Source organism: Eubalaena glacialis, chromosome 2 (assembly GCF_028564815.1).
Source record: "Eubalaena glacialis isolate mEubGla1 chromosome 2, mEubGla1.1.hap2.+ XY, whole genome shotgun sequence".
Lineage (NCBI taxonomy): Eukaryota > Metazoa > Chordata > Mammalia > Artiodactyla > Balaenidae > Eubalaena > Eubalaena glacialis.
In genome coordinates, this window is record NC_083717.1 from 31681715 (window position 1) to 31696859 (window position 15145).

The window sequence follows — 15145 nt, forward strand, 5'->3', positions numbered from 1 at the left end:
CACCACAGTAAGTTTCCAGTGGATAACGTAAAAAGTAGAAGCATAAATGCACTGCTAAGAAATATGAGTGGCCGTCTAATTGATCCCAAGAGAATAACAGTAGTGGTAATGAGAATGGCAGCTCTGTCAGTCAGCAAGTGTTGCATGACAAACCACCCCGGAACTTCCCAACAGCAACTCATTCAGCCCGTGAGTTGGGGTGGGAATGTGGGCTGGGTGTAGCCGGGTGGCTCTCTAGTTGGACCCACTCAGGGGTCTGCAGGAATGGCCTCCTGCACGTCTAGTGGAGCTGGTTGTCAGCTGGGGGCACATCAGGGGTCACTTGGCCACATGGTCTCAGCCCTGCAGGGGAGCTCCTTCGCAGGGTGGTGGTGGGTTCTGAGAGTAGCAAGAGGGCAAACTCTGGTATGCAGGTGCCTTTCAGGTCTCTGCCTCACCTGTGCCTCTGCTTTCTTGGTCCAAGCAAGTTAACAGTCAAGCCCAGCTCCAGGCGGGGAGAAGGACTCCGTCTTTTCACGGGAGGAGTGGCCATGTGCTAGACTATTTTGCAATCTGCCACAGGCACTCTTCTGAGTACTTTCTGTGTATCATGTGTTAGTTATCTCCTGCTGCATAAAAAACCACCCCTAGACTTAGCAGCTGAAAACAACCAACGCTCGTACGTCACAGTTTCTGTGGGTCAGAATCTGGGCACGGCTTGTCCGGGTCCTCGGGTCAGGGTCTCCCAGGGTGCAGTGAAGGTGTCAGCCGGGGCTGCGTCATCTCGAGGTGCCGCCCGGGGAGGGCAGGAGGACCTGTGTTCCAAGCTCACTCGGAGGCTGTGGGCAGGCCCCTGGGCACTCTTCAGGCTGGACCTGAAGGGGTTCCATGTGAACACCAGGAGATGGGTCGTTCAGGGCCAGCTACCAGATTGTCTGCCACATACTGACCTCATGTAGTGAATGCACTCTCATTATCTTCCTTTTTCAATCAAGGAAATTGAGGCAAAGAGGGGGTCATGCAGTGGGGGAGCTGGGGTTGGATTCCCGGCTGAAGGACCATGACACTCTACTTGCGTGGAAGACATAATAAGGGAAAGATTGAAACAGCTGACCACAAATGCATTAGCATCCTGTGTGCCTCACCAGAATTGGCAAGTCAGGACATAACACTGTCTACCTGCCAATCCATCCTTATTATACTAAAAGCAGTCATAAATCAATAGGAACACATTACCATCAGATGGAAAAAGTCTGCAACAAACTCTAGTAGGCATGTCACTGAAGAAATATGAAAGGCAAATAAACAGAAAAGTGATGAACCCCACAAATAATCAGAGAAATGCAAATTAAAACACTTCTTCTTCCCTCCCTCCCTTCCTTCCTTCCTTCCTTTTCCACCAAACTGGTGAAAGGTCTTTCAAATATTTATCCTCAGTGTGGGCCAGCATACAGGAGGCTAAATACTCTCATACCCACTGGAGGCAATGTCAGTGGGTGTAATCTTGTGGGAAACAAATGTTTATACCCTTTGACCCAGTCATCCTCTTTTGAAGGGTTTATACTAAAATCAGGGATATCAATAAAATGTATGTGTGAGGATACTCACTGTGGCTTTATTTATCTTAGTTGGAAATTGGAAGCCACCTGAATCTCTAGCAATAGCAGAATGGTTATAGTAGTCATTTCTAAATTATATGGCCATTAAAAGCATATTTTCAAAGAATATTCAGTGGCCTGGGGGAATCCTCATGTTATGTTAAACAAACACAGCAAGATTCCTGCTACAGTAGAATTCCAATTTTGCACAATGCATGTGTGCAGGAAAAAAAACGCCTGAATGGAACCAGGTCAAAACATGAACAGTGGTTATCTCCAGGGGGTGATGGATATTATTTCCTTTATTCTTTTCTGTGTTTTCACCACATCCTTCCTGGAGGATGTATTACTGTCAAAACTGGACACAAAGGCGGCCTGGAGCATCAGCCAAGGCCTGTCCCTTCTGTGTGGCCCTGGGACAGAGCCACCAGTCCCCTCCCTGGGTGTCTGCTTCCCAGAGGTGGAGTCCATGGACCCTTGCGAAGATTCCACTCAGCAGGACTGAGTGTTGCCTGTGTTTTGAAGCCAGGGCCAAACACCCATGGTTAACCTCTCAGGTCAATGTGTGTTTTTAGTCCCTCCGAAGACAGGGGAGGTTTGTAAATAGACTTGAACTGCAGTGACCCCTCCATGCCCACCCCCACTCTGAGGACACAGTTATGAAAGTGTCGGCTGGACATGAAAGCACTGTGACCTCTGCCTTTGGGGACGTTGCTAAGTTTTCTCTCCCAGCACTGTCCTGTCTGGTGACAGCTGGTGACCTTGGCTGTCTTCTCAGGGGTCCCTTGGTGTAGCATTGACCTGGCATTTAAAACCCGGGATATTTCTGGTCCCATCCTTCTGTTGTGTGCGGTCAGTACCCCCGCTGACTGTCACAAGGCTGGGAGGAAGGGGGGTGGGGCGCGGTTCCTTTCCTCTGGGCTTATTGTTTGGGTCTTTGTCCTCCAGTTAATTTCCTTTTGGCCCCTCTCGACTGTTCCACCCATTTCTGCTCACTTTTCCTGCTGCTCCTCCAGCCTGACCCGGCCCCTGGCTTTAGGTCCTGCTGACCCTTCCAGCTGCCCCCTCTTCCTGCCGCCCCCCTTCCTGCCGCCCCTACTTCATGCCGCCCCTACTTCCGGCCGCCCCCCTTCCGGCCGCTCCCACTTCCGGCCGCCTCCCCTTCTCATGGGGCATGACTGCCCCGTCCTCTTACCCCCTGCTTGCTTTGGGGGTTTGTCTTTGAGTGTTATGTGAGGCACCCCTTAAATACATTCCTTTAGATGAAAGAAACGGTTCTATAGTTGAGAGGTGATAGCTCCCGGTAGTAAAGTGTTTAAGGAACGAAGACAGGAGGAGGTGGGGAGCTTGGGGAGCGGCACCCACGTCTGGCGGATGGACAAACGCCCTCCGAACAGCAGCAGCATTTCCTTCCTTCTTCTTAGGATCTGCTTTCTGAAGCCGAGGCAGGTAGGACTTGCGTTTGGTGCAGCGTGAGGGACCCTGATGTCAGAGTCCACTTAGAAAAATGCAATGTTAGAGCACAAAGGTCATCTGTGTTCCAGGTTCAGCGTCTTCTTAGCCAAAGTTGGTTGTGTCGCAGGGTGACAAGAGGGCCCCCCCCTCCCCCTGGTGTTTCCAAGGCTCCTGGCAGCTGAGGGTCTTGGGTTACCTGTTCTGGTTACTTCTTGCTCAAAATCCCTGCGGCCTGGGGTTTCCCGCCATCCGCTTGCCCACGTTGCCTGCGTGGAAGTGGGCGTTGGGACAGTGTGGGTCCATCAGCTCCTGACTCAGGGCTGCTGAAAAGCAAACAGCCAGCGACAACCTTAAGCCACTACGTGTGTGTGCATTGGTGTAAATGAAATGTGTATTATACCCTTCCAGTCTGGGTTTAGGGAGTTATTTGAGAGTTGTCTCTGTCGGAAAGTCTACAAGATGAAGCTAGAAAATACGCATTTCAAAGGAGCCAAGGTAACAATATAAAAAAACAGGCATTTCATATTTTAGAACTTATCTGTTTTTTTCAAGAAACGCTTTTTAAAACCCTTAAATGAAGACTAAGCTTTGTAATTGTCTATTTGAGCATTGCCTCCAGGCCAGCATTGCCAGTGAGCGGGTCTCCCGGGGAGCAGACCTTCTCAGGGCACTGGCATGGGATGGACTGGACGGGGGCCCCTCGAGGGATGCCTGCAGGGTCCAGCGTGCAATCTCGGTCCCTCACAGACGGTGAGGACCTTCCTGGGGTGGGCAGGGGGAGCTGCCCGGCTGTTCCTGAACCAGCTTTTCTGCCCAGTCACGCCACATCGTCCACAGCTGCCCTGGCCCATTTTCCTCCTCCTTGGTTGGACGTTCCCAACTTTTTACCAGCCCCTCATTGGCGTCCCATGGCCCCCGGTCAGCTCTGGTGGTGACCGCCTGAGTGGTCCGTGTGTTGGATTTGCAGGATGTTCAGCTGAGCCAGTGGCTGGCCTGGTCCCAGAGACTTTTATGGAATGAGGCAGAAGCGGGTGTGGAGATGTGAAGAAATCCTGTGGCCCTGCCAGGTGAGGGCTGAGATCTCGGAGCTGCCACCTTCTTGTCCTCAGCACATCAGCCCTGTACCCAGGGACCCTCGTGCTCTTTCCAGGCCCCAGGGGAATTGTGACGGGGTCACTGGGGCTTGCTGGGAGCCACCCGGGGGAATGGGCATTTGGGCAAATGCTGATGGTTTTTCTTATTCAGAGCTGTCAACATTCCTTCATACAAGTGGTTTCACCATAATTGAAAGTACATTTAAAAGATGGAGAACTCTCCTCCTCATGTGTAATAATCTACAGAGTGTTTGGCTACTTAAACCATAAAGTGATACAGAATCTTTGAGGATGGTAAAAATAGTAAATAAAGGTCTTGAGTCCGAAGTCAGCACATCATTTTGGTAATGGGTTCAAAGTGTAGTTGTGGGTATGAGATCTGTTTTCTTCTCTAATAGTAAAGTTCTCGTCATTTTTCATCTTCTGTGCTTTAGTGGTCCTTGAGGATGAGTGACATACTGCTAACTTATGCTGCTGAGTGTCTGTTCTGTAGAATAAATAAGGGGTCATGACCCATGTTCAGCATGTCATGAACGTAGAGAGCTGTCGGTGTTTGTGTGCATCTCACCGGCCAGTCTCCTTCCCCCGCCCCTCCTGTGTCCAGCCAGCGCTGCAGTCTTCCATCTCCCCAGAGGCGGTCCACCCTCTCGGGCCTCCCCGGGGCCTCTGCTCACATGTGTCCCTTCGTGGAGGCCATTGCAACCTGCTGCCTGCCCCTCTGATCCTCGTTCAGATGTCACAGGAGACTCCAGACCTGTGCGAAGGCTGCCCTGCTTCCCCGGACCTCAGTGTTTTCCTTTCTCATCTTCAGTCAGACCCCTCTGGTTGGGGTAGATCAGTTTCCTAGATGAAAGGAAAAGCCCAGTTCGGCAACTACGCTTTAATGTCCGGTTCTCGTTCTCATCTGGCCCATCCTGCAGTGACCGTAATAACATCCTCTCTTATCTCTTTTGAGCCATTTCCTAAATGAACAGTGTTTGTTTTTACATGAAGGAGTGTTTCCCCAAAATTCCCAGCAGGTGTGTTGTTCGATCTAGCGAGCCTCAGAATCAGAGACCAGGTGCACGCGTTTGGGGGCGGCTCGGAGGGTCTGCTGCCTTGAGCTCCTTGAGGCCAGGCTGTCCTTTACTGACCAGCAGGGAGGGTGCGGTCTGCAGGTGGCCTCGGGGGCCTTGGGGGTGGGGGAGGACAAGGGGATGGTGTTCTTGGAGTTAAGTGTCCATAGGTCATCATCTCTGGAAAACCCATGTTGTACTTGTGTATCTTCTATTTTCAAAGATGTTTTCAGATTACTTTTTCCAAAGCTAATTTCAAATAGTGTGAGCTACCTGGAGAAGCGGATGGAGAAAGCGAGATTAAATCCGATCCTCCTGGTTGAGCCGTCTCATTTTCAGCTTTACTGAGGCAACGCAAAAGTTATCATGGGAAAGAGTTTTCAGAAGCTTGCATGTGAACTGTTTCATTACTGATTCGAAAAGATAGAGCTCTGCATTCTTTTGGTCCTTGAGATGAACACTTTCATTTGTTGATGGTTTCTCTGCCTACCTGTGAGCATCACGCATACGATTACATTGGTCGTATCAACGCTCAACGCCCGGGCACTGGCGGAAAGAGTCACTAATGCCATTTAGGGTACAGTACAGAGTGGACTTTGTGACCCAGGCCAACTTTCCACAGCAGGCAGTCAGAGCTGCCCTGCTTGGTGCCCGGGTACCAATTCTGAGGTTCCTGAAGGAGGTGAATTCCGTATCAGGAGCATCCCTACGTCAGGGCTGAAGGGCTGACGGGTGTCAGCCGCAGGGACTCCTGAATGTCCACTGTGTATCTTCACTTCACGTCTGCAAGCCCCCACTGTTCACGAGGGATGTCGTTTCCTCCCTTTGTGCTGTTTTAAGGAGGGCTTGTGTCCAGACAGAAAAACGATCCACCTGCAGGCCAGTGTTTTTACAAGCACACCTGGTAGCTTAAAATTAGAAAGGAAAGGGTCTTGTGATCACTTCAGCAGCACCTGTACCAAAATTGGAACGATACTGAGATTATTAGCATGGCTCCTGTGCAAGGATGATATGAAAATTCATGAAGTGTTCCATATTTTTGTACACCTGAAACAAATATAATATTGTAGGTCAACTATAACTCAATAAAAGAAAGGAAAGGACCTTGTTACTATATTTATTAAATGGAAAAATTAAATAATTGGAAGTTACATTAGCCTTATCTTTAAGAAACTAAAAAGTTATTCAAGAACCTGGATAAGTTTTTTTGTTTTTGTTTTTAATTTATTTTTTGGCTGCATTGGGTCTTCGTTGCTGCACGTGGGCTTCCTCTAGTTGCGGCGAGCGGGGGCTACTCTTTGTTGCGTGTGCGGGCTTCTCATTGCAGTGGCTTCTCTTGTTGTGGAGTATGGGCCCTAGGCGCGCAGGCTTCAGTAGTTGTGGCTCGCGGGCTCAGTAGTTGTGGCTCGCGGGCTCTAGAGCGCAGGCTCAGTAGTTGTGGCACATGGGCTTAGTTGCTCTGCGCATGTGGGATCTTCCCAGACCAGGGCTCGAACCAGTGTCCCCTGCATTGGCAGGTGGATTCTTAACCACTGAGCCACCAGGGAAGCCCCCTGGATACTTTTTGGATGGGATGGGAAGTGGGTGGTAGTGAGGGGACCTCAGCTTGGCAGATCATGAAGCTGTGTGCTGCTCAGAACTCCCCTCACCATGCGTCTGGTGAGGGGGAGGCACGTCTGCTGGGTAGCACAGGTGCTTAGATGTGTTTCAGCCTCATCCAGCCACAACGGCTTCTTTTCTCTGCGGAAATCTTCGATGGCTTACTTGATTCAGTGTGCTTCAAAAGTTGGATTACTTTTCTAATTTGTTGGATCATGGTCCCAACAATGAGATATCACCTCACACCTAACAGAATGGCTATTGTCAAAAAGACAAGAAATAGCAAGTGTTGACGAGCATGTGGAGAAAAGGGAACCCTCCTACACTGTTGGTGGGAATGTAAATTGGTGCAGCCACTATGGAGAACAGTATGGAGGTTCCTTAAAAAACTAAAAATAGAGTTGCCATATGATCCAGCAATCCCACTCTGGGGCATGTATCCAGAGAAAACCCATAATTCGAAAGGACATATTCACCCCAATGTTCATTGCAGCACTATTTACAGTAGCCAGGACATGGAAGCAACCTAAATGTCCAACGACAGAGGAATGGATAAAGAAGATGTGGTGTGTATCTACAATGGAATACTACTCAGCCATAAAAAAGAATGAAGTTTTGCCATTTGTAACAACATGGTTGGACCTGGAGGGTATTGTGCTAAGTGAAATAAGTCAGACAAAGACAAATACTGTATGTTTCCACTGATATGTGGAACCTAAAAAATAGTTTTAAATTATTTGACTTGTGTTTCCAGTTACAGAAGGAGTTTATGCTTATTGTAAGAATTTGTGGTTGGCAGAATAATAGCCACCACCACCACCACCCCCGACAGACGTGCACATCTTAATCCTGGGGACCTTTTAGGTTACACGGCAAAGGGGATGTGGATGGAGTTAAAGTTGCTAATCAGCTGACCTTGAGAAGACAGATTGCCCGGCATTATCTGGCTGAGCCCAGGGTACTTCTAGGTGGGAGAGGGAGACAGAAGAGGAGAGCTGGAAGGAGATGTGGCTACGGTGAGGGGTCAGAGAGAGACCACACAGCTGTCTTGCAGATGGAGGAAGGGGCTGTGAGCCAAGGAGTGTGGGAAGAAGCTGGAAAAGGCCAGGAAACGGATTCATCCCAGAGCCTCCAAAAAGGGCGCAGCCCTACTGGCACCTTGATTTCGGCCTAGTGAGACCCGTGTCTGGCTTCTAACCTACAGAACTGTAAGATGACAAATTTGTGTAGCTTTGAGCTGCTGACTTTGCGGTAATTTGTCACAACAGCCATAGAGAATGAGGACGGAAGTGAAACAATATGAACCGTAAAGAAAGGCTGATCCTACCCTCTCCCCATCTCATGGAGCCACTGGGGCTCCTCCTCCTCCTCTCTGCTTGTTGCTTTCAGCATTGGGCTCTGCCCCACGGTTCTGGTCTCAGGGTTACAGCAGGGTGACCTCCTATCCCCATCATATGTCTGTCTGCTGGGCAGCGAGACCTGGAAACAGAAAGCACCTGTTTCAGGGAAGAAAAAGTCTTCAAAGTGCCCTGTGGCAGACTTCCACATGCATCTCTTTAGCCAAAACGGGGTCACACAGCCACCCCAGGTGAAGGTGGTCTGGTGGTCTGGGAAAGCAGTGCTTGTTGGACGCATTGGCTCCCCAGTAGATGGGTCCTCTGTGAGGATGGAGGCGGGGGTGTGAGCATCGGTCCACAGCTTTGTCTTCCATGGTCTTTGTCTGAGGTCCAGCACATCCGTACTTCAACCTTGTTGGTGCTACAGTCCCTCCCTTCTCTAGAGTCAAGGTCTCGGCCTACGAGTGGTCAGTACAGGACCACGTGTCCTCTTTTCGGAGATGTGTTGCCTCTCTAGCCGTCTTCACTCAAGGGTTTGCCATTAGGTCATGCATTCCACACCTGGTCATCCAGCCGTCATTGTGTGAGGAACACCCGTCAGAGCCGTGGCCTTGCCCGGAGGCTGTTTTGATGGTCTAACAGATGACGATTTGATCCTGCTCCTTGATTCTTCCTAACTCACTCATTCCCGGGGCAGAGCTTCTTCCCTGCATTTCTGGTGTTTGGGAATGCGGTGGGCATGCTTGAGACCCCAGCACAGGGAGAAGGTCTTGGTCCGGGGGAGAGCTGGTCAGAACCTCGGTTCCCCTGTGTGCACTGGTGGCCTTGGCAGTGTCTGCAGGATGCCCACGACAGTGGCTGCTGGGGACCCCTTCGCTCTCACCTGTGTAGCACAGGGGGGCTGGTGAGCAGCCGCCCCTGAGGGATGACTGTGGGAACAGTGACAGCTGTAAAGGCCACCAGAACCTCTGCCTGCTTTAGGCCCAGAAGTGCGTTGGGGCCTCCCAGTTGCCAGGACCCATGTCTACACTCTGTTCCTAAGTGGATGAGAACGCGAGGTGTGTCTCCTCCCAGATGCTGCCCTGGTTTGAAAGGGCTGCTGGGGAGAGGGAGTTGGTCACCACCCGTGGTTTCTGTCTGGCCTGGACCCAGGCTGCTGCCCTGACTGTGCCATCCTGTGAGTGGACACCTGTGTGGCCACCGGGGCCTGTTTTGCTGAAAATCAGGACAAACTGCCGAGAAGAACCAGTTCTCAGCAGAGCCCGCTGCTGACCGTGGCCCAGAGTTCCCTGTCTTTGATATTACAAATGAAATATGATTTCAAGAAGAAACATTCTAATCAGGGCCGGGTTCCAGGGGCTGTTTCTCACAGCTGGTAGACCACAGCCTCCCAGGTTAGTGGGGGGCTTGTTGGGGCAGCTGCTGGCCTTTACCCGATGCCCCAGTGGGGCCCCACGTACCTGGTTTGGACAGTCATCTCCCCACGCCATCGTTCACAGGGTTTATCCGATTTATATAAGGTTCACCTGGAGACATGGATGCATCCTATTCCGAACGCATCCTGCCCCTTTCTTGACAGTGGATCCGCACTGGGGAGATGGGGTGATCACCAGGTGCAAACTCTTCCATCAGGACCCAGACGGGGAGTCTTTTCTTGCCGTGAGCGCTTCCATTATCACAGGTTGTCAAGGTTGAGATGAAAAGATAAAATCTGTGTCTTGATGACCTCGTGTGTCAGTGTTGGTAGCTGTTTGTAAGTCTAGTGTATTTCCATGGACAACAATCTATACAGTGTGAGATTCCCTGTCTACTGAGCTCTGTGTGCCCCGTCCCCCAAGCCGTGGGTGTCCTGATCCCTCTCACCTCACTCTGCTTTTCCCCGCTTTCCCTGTAGCTCCTGACATACCATATAACTTACTTATTTATTACGTCCATTGCTTTGTCGCTTCCTGCCCAGGTGTGCACTCCCTGAGGGCAGGGATCTTTGTCTTTTTCCTTGGTGTGTCCCTGGCCCCTTGAACACTGCTGCTTGGTTCTCAATAAATACAAGTGAATGAATGGAATTTGAGGCAAAAATGATCTGACCCAGGGACTTCTGGCTGGGTCCTGTCTTCCCATAGATGTGCTGGAGGCTTCGCTGTGGACCAAATGCAGAGCATCTCGTGCCTGAGGGAGCCGAGGGCTCTTCCCAGAGGGGTAAGGGTGGCCGGTCCCCGAGGATGAGGCTCCATCATTTCTGAGCGGGAGCCCCAGGAGCCAGCGCCTGGCTCACCCTCTCTTGTCCTCGTTTAGTGATGAACCACGTGGCGGGAGTGGCCACTCCCCCAGCCTCGTCCTGGAGGGAGGACAGCGTGAACCTGAGCCACTGCAATCCCCGGGGACTGATCGGGAGGTGGGAAATGGACTGTTATTCCTATAAACCAGTGAGATTTTGAGTCAAATGAACAACTGTGAGACAAGAGAGGTTTCTAGAACAAGGAACACAGATGTTGGAGAGGGAATGGTGTTGGTGTTGTCTGTGTCGAGTTTGAGAGTCTGGGGGGGATCCATGTGTAAGTGGGATGAGCACATGGTGGGAGTGTCTGGAGCTCAGCAGAGGCCCAGGCTGGAGAGGAAGACTCGGAGCCATTGCCACAGAAAGAGCAGGGGGCCAAGAGGGTGCCTGAGCTCCCCTGCTCTCCTGGGAAGATAGCGAGGGACAGAACCCCGAGGGACCACCATGTGACACTGCCAGGAAAGAAAGCAAGGAAGAATCACTGGAGATGGTGGCAGAGAGTCAGGAAGCAACATAGGATGATTTGGGGGATTCGATGAGATGGTCTCTTGTGAACACTGACCGGCACGGTGCCTGGCAGTGGGAGCAAATGGCCCACAAACAGAGCTGTGCGAGCATGGGATACACACGTGTGTATTCATAAATGCGTGCCCAGCCTTATTTATAAGGTGTGTTCACACCCACACACCCACACACAACTGTCCCTCAGGGGTCACGGGGAAGAGCCAAGGCAGCAGTGGGTTTGCAGTGTGGAACTTGCTAAACAGCATCAAATTCTACTGATTTCTGAGAATGGTCCATTGGCTTGGGCAGTTGGGTTCTGAGTCACTTAGTGTGGGCCACCAGCATCCACAGACAGAACTCTTTTCATCGTCCCAAACAGACACTGTGCACCTGTTAAACACTAACTGTCCATTCTCCCCTCCCCCCAGCCCCCGGCAACTACCGTTTTACTTTCTGTCTCTTTGAATTTGACTGTTCTAGGGACCTCATATAAGTGGACTCATTTAATGTTTGTCCTTTTGTGTCTTGCTTATTTCACTCGGGATAATGTCCTTAAGATTCATCCATGCTGTAGCAGGTGTCAGTGTTCCCTTCCTTTTTAAGGCTGAATAATATTCTGTTGTACGGATAGACCACATTTTGTTTATCCATTTATCCATCGATGGACACTTGGGATGCATCCACAGTTTAGCTATTATGGATAATGCTGCAAGGGACATGGGTGGACAAATACCTTTTCAAGACCCTGCTTCCACTGCCCTTGGATATATACCTAGGAGTGGAGTTGCTGGGTCATATGGTACTCCTGTGTTTAATTATTTGAGGAACCAGGGGAAGGTTAGTATTTAGGATGGGGAGACAGTCTGTGTGCTGATGGGTGGAAGGACACAGCAGAGAGGCTGAGGGACATGGGAAGGGATGGAGCAGACCCTGGAGGAGAGGGGTGTGGGATTCAGGAAGACCGGGGGTGGGGAGCAGTGATGGGGGCTCTGAGGATGGTGGAAGGGAACAGGCAGGGAGAGCCCTTGTGTCCAGGGCCGGCCTGCCCCATAGTGACAGGCCTGGGTGACTTGGTGTGGCTGGGGAACAGGGATGTGAAAAATGGCAGCCGAGTTATTTTTTGGAAACTGGATATTTATGGTGACACCAGTTGTTCCAGTTTTGTAGTTTTCTCCAGTCAGACTTGGAAACTTGGGGGTGATCTTTTTCAACATGTTAATGTTCGAAAGTGGTGGTATGATTATATAGATGAAACGTTAACTTGAGGTTACTTCAGAAAATTTTATGATTAATGCATAATATTATTCTGTTGTAGGCAGAATAAAAGTGTTTTCAGTACATATAGTACTCTGTGCAGTGACATGCATGTTAGCTGCACCAGGTGTTAAAACAAGAAAAGGAAATTACGTCACAGCTATAACAATTAATTAATGCGGTGGGGTAAGATGTGTTCAGAAATCAGTTTTTAAGAACTAGAGTGTTTTATGATTTCATTGAAGGAAGTTCAAAAACAGGCAAAGCTCATCAATGGTGGTAGAAATCTCAGCAACAGTGGTTGCCTATGAGGGTAAAACTGGGAAGGGCACAGGAGAACTTCCCAGGGTGGTGGAAATTCTCCTATCTTGATTGGGATGTTAGTTACAGGGTGTATGTATTTGTCAAACCTTATACATAATTGTATTCTTGTGGTCTGTGAATTTCACTGTGTGTAAATTTTACCACAATAAAAAAATTGTGGCATAAAATAATCCCATAGTGTTATGATACCCTCTCAGGGAATTAGACACACCAACAGAAATGAGAACAATGGCTTTTAAGGGGTGTTATAGCCACAAAACCAAACTGTCTGCAAGGTAAAAATTCCTTGGAAATCTGTTGAGTTCAAGGTCAGTATTATGTGGCATGAAACAGGACCTTAGAAATTAATTTCTGTGGGGAGGTAGGAAGAGAATGTTTTATGTGTGTGTGCAGACATAGATACACACACACGAACGTATATGTGTCTCAACCTGCTGGTATAGTTATCACACAGGAAATCATAAAAATCACAGTCATACAGCATTTATACAGTGTTATGGGCTGAATTGTATCCCTGTAAAATTCATATGTTGAAAGCATAACACCCCATACATTCAGAACAGGACTGAATTTCCAGATAGGGTCTTTAAAGAGATAATTAAGGAAAAACGAGATCATTAGTCAGCCTTAATCTAATCTGACTGGTGTCCTTAAGAGAAGAAGAGATTAGGACACACATACAGAGGGAGACCATCTGAGGACACGGAGAGGACAGCCGTCTGCAAGGCAAGGGGAGAGGCCTCAGGAGACGCCAGCCCGCTGACCCCGTGATCTCAGACCTCCAGCCCCCAGCCTGTGCTGCTCTGCTATCCACATGGCTGTCAGCATCTTTGTCTCCTTTGACCCCGTTTGTAATGTCCTGTGGGGAAGGCAGGGCAGATGGTAACTGAGGCCTCAGGTAGAATTAGGTGGCAGAGCTCACTTTGGTCATTTTGCACCAACTCCCGTTGACCCTCTCACGGGGCAGGATAGCTACTTCCGGTTGACATCTCAGTCAGGATGTTTTGTAATATCTGGAAAGTTGAAAGGATATGTGCACTAAGGTTCTTGTGGCTCAAGAAAGACCTAAGTGCCAGATCAACATTCGTGAATTGTATTTCTGTTTTTAATTCTTATCAACAGTTGGCCTTCATCTGTGCTCCTTGGGTTTCGTGGTGTTAGAGCAGCGGTGTGTGAAGCCTGGGGAAATCGCATCCTCCTCTGGGCACTGACTAGTCCAAGGACTCTGCCACCAAGTGCATAGCCACGCCACACACAGCCCTTAGAGTCTTCCACATGTAAGGGATTAGATATATTTATTATGATTTAAAAGCACTACGGTGGCATCCTAAATACTGAAGAGCATAAAATGGGAAGTCAAAGTTTCTCGCCTTCTTCTTGCAGCCCCAGTCCTACTTCTGGTTCTCAGGGTCAGGTTTTAGTTCCTTTGCTTGTTGCCTGCATGAATGTAAATCATATGCTTACATTGCTCTTTTTGATATATTACTTTTAAAAATAAAGTGGACTTCAAGCATACAAAACGGGTTCAACCCTAATCCTTTTATTCATACACACTCTCTCACCATTGCGTGCATGGCCAACCTTATTAAATTCGTTATTATTTTTAGAAACATAAGAAGTACTTATAAAACCCACCACTGCAATCAAAATGGGTCCTTCACAATAGGACCCATTTAACCCCCTGCTTCTCCCCACTCAGGTTAACCCACCGCCTGAATCTTATCTAATTCCCTCACTTTCCTTTTTATATAATCTTATTGTATCTATATATGCTGAAAAGTATGTTTTTACTTTGGTTGTTTTTACCTTTTTAAAGAGTACCACTCTGTCTTTCATCTTTTGGGACTAACCTTTTTCCGCTTAATAGTATTTTGTTAAAGTTCCTTCGTGTTTTGTGAGTGCTGTAATTACGCATTTTGATTGTGCTATGAAAACATCACATGGTTTATTCACCTGCTCCCCATGGATGGACATTTGAGCCGTTTGCAGGTTGTTGCTGTTGTGAACATTCTCTTACTGGTTTTCTGGTGCACATGTTCAAGAGTTTTTTTCTGGGTTATAAACCCAAGAGTCAGACCCTAGGCATAAGGTGTGTGGATGGTCAGTGCTAGCAGGTAACGCTCAACTCTTTCTCAGAGCAATCCCTCTGTTTACATTCTCCCTCCCTCCCCACTCAATCCTCCTGTGTCTTGATCTTACAGATCCGTGCTCTCTCCAGCCCTGAGCATTGTCAGAGTTCAAAGATTGTTCCCAGTGAGATGAGTGTAAAATGATCCTTGACCTGTGTTTCTCTGGTCACTCTGACTTTCACTACCTGTTCACATGTCTGGTGGCCACAGGGATGTATGGACCTCGACTGTCTCTATGGGTCCCCTGCTCTGACCTCATGGTTTCTCTTGTTTATAATTTATATTTCTTCTCGTGATGATTTTATGAATATAAATCGTGAATTTAAACTTCTCTAACGTGGTGCACTATCTTAGGACAGGATCTCTTGGATGAGGGAAGAAGTCCGGCCTCCCTCACCTGTCCCTTTACCTCCCAACTGCTGTCACCCGGGCCTTTGCTTTGAATGGTATTTCAGCTCTCGTGCTTGTCTATAAATAGATTCTAAAATTTGAAAACCAGCCAACCTCATTTTTTGAAAATGATTGTGTGCTCTTTTATTCAC

General features: G+C 48.9%; 1 protein-coding gene and 1 non-coding gene across 3 annotated transcripts in view; both read left to right on the plus strand.

Annotated features, from left to right (window-relative positions):
- ENTREP2 (endosomal transmembrane epsin interactor 2) overlaps positions 1-15145 on the plus strand; it is a 443690-nt gene that overhangs the window by 139177 nt on the left and 289368 nt on the right. The gene's annotated exons all lie outside the window — the stretch shown is intronic.
- LOC133086072 (U6 spliceosomal RNA) lies at positions 6116-6222 on the plus strand. Its single transcript, XR_009699855.1, has one exon. It is a non-coding gene; the product is annotated as a U6 spliceosomal RNA (small nuclear RNA).